Consider the following 6429-nt stretch of genomic DNA (forward strand, 5'->3'; position numbering starts at 1 on the left):
TTCTTTCTTTCTTTCTTTCTTTCTTTCTTTCTTTCTTTCTTTCTTTCTTTCTTTCTTTCTTTCTTTCTTTCTTTCTTTCTTTCTTTCTTTCGCTTTTTTAGCTTTAGCATCTGGTACCCCAGAATCAGGTGTTGACAGTCAGACGCTGATTAGCACCACCTGTGAGCATGGACCCTGTTACAGCAGTCAGTTGGTGTCTGCTCCAAGCATGGCACATTTGACTGATCTGGATAGGGCCTGTGCCATAGGGCAACTTTAAGCTGGTGTCCTAGTTGTAGCATTATCTGGAGTGAGTTCTTGTACCATCTCCAAATTGAAGGCCAAGTTCCATATAATGGAGGATGTCAGAAACAGTCAAAGAAGTGGGCATCTGAAGAAGACGACGGCACAAGACAATTTTGTTGTAGCACTTAGGAACTGTTGGCGCTATTCTTTAGATTTGCCGTCATAGTTTGCAGGAGAATATGGCCGACAGCACTTTACTCAGAAAATCGGAAGACAGGCAATCTCTGGTCTCATAGTGCTGCCAGGAGGATCCCTTGACTGCCCTTCACCATTAGGCCTGTTTGCGCTGATGTCAGCGACACGTGCAGGAATGTTCTGTTCAGCGATGAGTCCAGATTCTGCCAGTGCCACTTCATAGATTTAAAGTGACTGCTATGCTCATTTCTGCAGGATAGCGTAACAGACCTATCATCATAAAGGCAATCATCATAGAGATATTAAGATGAGATTACGTAACCAGTGTATCTCCACAGTCTGGGATCAAACTCCAAGATGACAACCCTTGCCATTATCAGAGATTGCCTCGAGAATTTGGGAGTGGAAAGGATGGAATGGCCTGCCTGCAGTCCTGAGATCAGCCCCATTGAACACTTGTGGGATCAGCTTTGGGTGCTCTCTTCATGCCAAAATGACCAACACAACCACAAATGCCTAACTTGCAACAAATGCTGGTTAAAGAATGAGACACCATCCCACAACAGAGTACATTGTTTGGCACTGGCGGAGAAGATTTGGCAAGTTTTTCATGGGTGGAACCCACATGCTCAACTCTGATCCTCAACCCACAAATACATTTTCCTTGCAAATGTGACACCATTTAAGGAGAAATAAACAGGCCTTCTATTGATATAAGACTTATTGCTAAGACTCATTGTAACAACAAAGAGACAAACACACTTTTTGTGCTAACTTCATTATATTGTCTATCATGCTTACATCCTGTAAAATTGGAATCATTTCATAAGAGTCACATAGTGTTAATACTACTAAAATAATGTCCTTCTCACTATCACTACTAAAACTACTAGTAATTATTATTATTATTACTGCTATTGTGTATTAGATACTGATTTACCATAGTAGACATCTGTACCACCACTTGCACAGTATAGTACTACTTAATGTGATAGCCCATTGATAAATACCACACTACTGTACAGGGAGTGCAGAATTATTAGGCAAATGAGTATTTTGTCCACATCATCCTCTCCATGCATGTTGTCTTACTCCAAGCTGTATAGGCTCGAAAGCCTACTACCAATTAAGCATATTAGGTGATGTGCATCTCTGTAATGAGAAGGGGTGTGGTCTAATGACATCAACACCCTATATCAGGTGTGCATAATTATTAGGCAACGTCCTTTCCTTTGGCAAAATGGGTCAAAAGAAGGACTTGACAGGCTCAGAAAAGTCAAAAATAGTGAGATATCTTGCAGAGGGATGCAGCAGTCTCAAAATTGCAAAGCTTCTGAAGCGTGATCATCGAACAATCAAGCGTTTCATTCAAAATAGTCAACAGGGTCGCAAGAAGCGTGTGGAAAAACCAAGGCGCAAAATAACTGCCCATGAACTGAGAAAAGTCAAGCGTGCAGCTGCCAAGATGCCACTTGCCACCAGTTTGGCCATATTTCAGAGCTGCAACATCACTGGAGTGCCCAAAAGCACAAGGTGTGCAATACTCAGAGACATGGCCAAGGTAAGAAAGGCTGAAAGACGACCACCACTGAACAAGACACACAAGCTGAAACGTCAAGACTGGGCCAAGAAATATCTCGAGACTGGTTTTTCTAGGGTTTTATGGACTGATGAAATGAGAGTGAGTCTTGATGGGCCAGATGGATGGGCCCGTGGCTGGATTGGTAAAGGGCAGAGAGCTCCAGTCCGACTCAGACGCCAGCAAGGTGGAGGTGGAGTACTGGTTTGGGCTGGTATCATCAAAGATGAGCTTGTGGGGCCTTTTCAGGTTGAGGATGGAGTCAAGCTCAACTCCCAGTCCTACTGCCAGTTTCTGGAAGACACCTTCTTCAAGCAGTGGTACAGGAAGAAGTCTGCATCCTTCAAGAAAAACATGATTTTCATGCAGGACAATGCTCCATCACACGCGTCCAAGTACTCCACAGCGTGGCTGGCAAGAAAGGGTATAAAAGAAGAAAAACTAATGACATGGCCTCCTTGTTCACCTGATCTGAACCCCATTGAGAACCTGTGGTCCATCATCAAATGTGAGATTTACAAGGAGGGAAAACAGTACACCTCTCTGAACAGTGTCTGGGAGGCTGTGGTTGCTGCTGCACGCAATGTTGAAGGTGAACAGATCAAAACACTGACAGAATCCATGGATGGCAGGCTTTTGAGTGTCCTTGCAAAGAAAGGTGGCTATATTGGTCGCTGATTTGTTTTTGAATGTCAGAAATGTATATTTGTGAATGTGGAGATGTTATATTGGTTTCACTGGTAAAAATAAATCATTGAAATGGGTATATATTTGTTTGTTGTTAGGTTGCCTAATAATTATGCACAGTAATAGTCACCTGCACACACAGATATCCCCCTAAAATAGCTAAAACTAAAAACTACTTCCAAAAACATTCAGCTTTGATATGAATGAGTTTTTTGGGTTCATTGAGAACATGGTTGTTGTTCAATAATAACATTATTCCTCAAAAATACAACTTGCCTAATAATTCTGCACTCCCTTTTCATGCTGAATCTCTGCATAAAGTTATCTGTGGAATCACTATACCAGCCAAACTTAGCTGTAGACCAATCTGCAGATGAAACACTTTCCTGTGGCACTGGCTGATGTTTACTTGTTTGGTCACATCAGTTTGGCAGTGGCTAAGTGTTCAGTGACAGCGTGACAAGGAACCGACAGACTTTTAAATAGACCAGGCAGTTTTCTTAAATGAAAACTTCTTTGTATCCCTGGCACAAAATAGGGAAAAAGCAATTATTAAAAAATGTGATTGATTCATATCAGTCTTTGCTTTCACTAAAATGTTTCTTTAAACATTAAAGATTACATACATTATAGATCCAGGATTGGGACATCTCTAGTCCTGTGTGTTAGCGGGTAGCTCCACAAATAGGGGGCAGGTGAGGGTGGCTGTGGTTCAGGAATTAGAGCAGGTCAACTGCCGGATCGATTCCCTGGCTCCTCCAGTCTGCATGTCAAAGCATTCTTGGGCAAGATACTGAACCCTGACTTGCCCCTTATGCATCCATCAGAGAGCAAGTTTGTGAACAATTTCACAATGGATAAGTCCATGTTTGATTTGGGATTTGTGTCTACTTCTCATCTAAAAAAATTGAAAACGGAGCTACAATAAAAATTAGAGACTGTTCATATGAGCAAACTTACAATTTCAAGTGAGGATCAAATAATTATTTCCCCCATGTACATTATCTTCTAAGCTGCATGACGAGCTGATGCAAGATAAAGCTTTGAGCCCCACACAGGAGAGTCCACTGTAAAGAGTGGAGTTAAAGTGTGGATGTCCTTTCGGTTCACTCCACTCTAAAGAGTAATTGTTCAGCACCTTCAACAGTGTGAGGTCAAGATCCAAAACGTTTTCTTGGTGTAAATAAACGTCAGATTTATGAAGTGCAAAAAGAAGCATGTACAAGAACTGATCTTCAGGAACTCATCTGTTAGTCTTTGACTGTCATTTTGATCTAAATTAAAATTGCTAAATGAGAAAGATGAGCCTCATTGTGGACAATATAATTACAAGTACAGCTGCACTGTGAACTCTATGATTAGCGGCGTGGGCCACAGTCTGTGAGCTACAACATCCAAAATGTAATATTTCAAAATATAAAAAAATTACAATTCTGTGTAGGTATGACAATGATTAATGAAGAGCTGTCCAGGTTGGATTTTCAGGTACCTCTGAGGTTGTTATCATCCCACATAACATTTCTTTCCATCAACCACCAATATTCTTCTAAAATGACATACATACATTTTAACTGTACAGCCACATATTTGTAAAGCTTTTAGTGCCCTAATACAATTTTTTTAAACACACTGTTGAGTTTTTGATGAAAAGATATGCTGGTTTTTAAAAGATTCTCTTTCTCTCTTTTTTTGCTTATTTCACTACTTTTCCCTGAAGCACTTGACTCATTTGCCGATAAAGGCATTTATTCAACTGTTATGTACATGTTAGTCATAAACATGTGTTTTGGTATGATGTAATGATGCTGTGTGATTCATATTGGATACACAAGTGCTTTGAAAATGTGTGGTAAGTGGGTTGCACTTATACAGCTCTCACATCCAGGTGGCAGCACTGAGAGCAGTTGTCTTTCTCCGGGACACTGACTTGTCAGACAACTCTATCATAGTCCCCTCAAACTCCTAAGTTCCCAATATATGTATATCATTTTGCTGTGGATGGATGTGAAACGGATAGTGAGTGCATGTTTAATGTAGGTTATCTTGACCCAACTATGAGCTGCAAGAATCAGTCAGGATTTAATGTAGAAAGTGTGTGAAAAGAAAAGGAATAAGATGAACTTAACCTAAGTTTCACTGTTGTTTTTTTTCCCGGAAAATACTTTGGTCAACCATGTTGTTTTTAAAGTGCTCTATAAGGTTGGATTGTTGTCTTTAAAGAGGAGAGTACTGTATGTTCCTGTTTGTGGCCCCATATAACTTCCATCGCCTTTGCACATCTGGCTACAGCATCTGTCACTTTCCACTAGTCGGAGTCTCTGAGGCCACCGAGGCCTCGGTCACACCCAATGACAGACAAATAGGGAGAGGATGACACAGATAGATCTGATGGATCTGCATCCATCAGTGAAACAAATTGTAGGTTAAGTCTGTGTGATAGTGGAAAGAGACCGTTAACAATGTAGTGTGATTCCACTGCATCAGTTACATGGTGTACTCACTCTTCTGTCATATCGGGTTCAGAAGACGTGGTCAGTGATTAATAATGCTTTGTCACTGGCATAAGATTCAGATTTTTTCCTCCCACCCATTTGTGGAAATCCATCGCATTTTAGCTGTGTGTCCAGACAATGTGATCTTTGTGGTCCTCTGTCACAGCAACACCACATGAGGACACCTCAGCTGTCTGAGCAGCTGCTCCCGTTAACGCCATCTGCGAACGGCCTTCGCCCTGGGGCTCCAAACAGGAGTGTGAGAAGTGTCCCTGAAACACGCTCATAAGCATCCTACCTACACGGTGTTCCGCAATCCAGAGATTAATACTTCCTGTGTGACCCAGACCTCGGCCTGAGGTCAGGTTAGCCTGGTTTAGGAATTAATGACGGGGGAAATGGTGCTCCTACTCTAGTCTTGTCCTGACTGAAAATAATCCAGCCACGTTCAGTCAAGTTGTCCTATGCACAGTCATCCAAAACCTGCTTGTTTTGGCCACATTTTCTATCTTAACGTTTAATCAAACCGGCAATAAAAAAAAAAACCAAACCCCAAAAACAATAAGCAAAATGGGACACTGAATCAGCACACACTCAGCCTTTTGTAATGTCTCTCTGTACAGTTTTATTTACATGATACTATTCTGTTGTAATGCTGGATAGCAAGATTATATGTAATACATAAATATCAACACAGTTTTGTTTTTTCTTTTTTGTACAAATTTGCATATAACTAAGAATCAGAAAGGAAAAACTCAAACGGATACATACAGTTAACTTTAAATGAAAAAACAAAACAAAAAACACATCCATACGGGGGAGAAACAAGTCACAAACATACATCGGTTTCAATGTGTCAGGCAGCCATGAAAACACACTGTCGCACAGGTATGTGCACGTGCACTCACACAAAAACACACGCACACTTTTTTCCCCTCCCTTTTTTCCCCCCTTACAGTGCTCTATAGCAGAGACACAGAGACCAATAGCTGTTAGACAGATGAGAAGTTACATCTAATCTTGGTATCTATTATTTTTCATAAATCTAGCTCTGGCATGCTCCTGTAGTTCTGTAAACATGTGCTGATAAACTGGGTAGCTCCACAGTCAAAAGGGATAAGGAAGAGGTGAGGACAGAACACATGCACACAGCCCAACACACACACACACACACACACACACACACACACACACACACACACACACACACACACACACACACAGTGCTCACACGAATGTTTTGTTAGCGCA

Source organism: Haplochromis burtoni, unplaced genomic scaffold (assembly GCF_018398535.1).
Source record: "Haplochromis burtoni strain Fernald_Lab_line unplaced genomic scaffold, NCSU_Asbu1 Contig_62, whole genome shotgun sequence".
In the NCBI taxonomy this organism is placed as follows: domain Eukaryota; kingdom Metazoa; phylum Chordata; class Actinopteri; order Cichliformes; family Cichlidae; genus Haplochromis; species Haplochromis burtoni.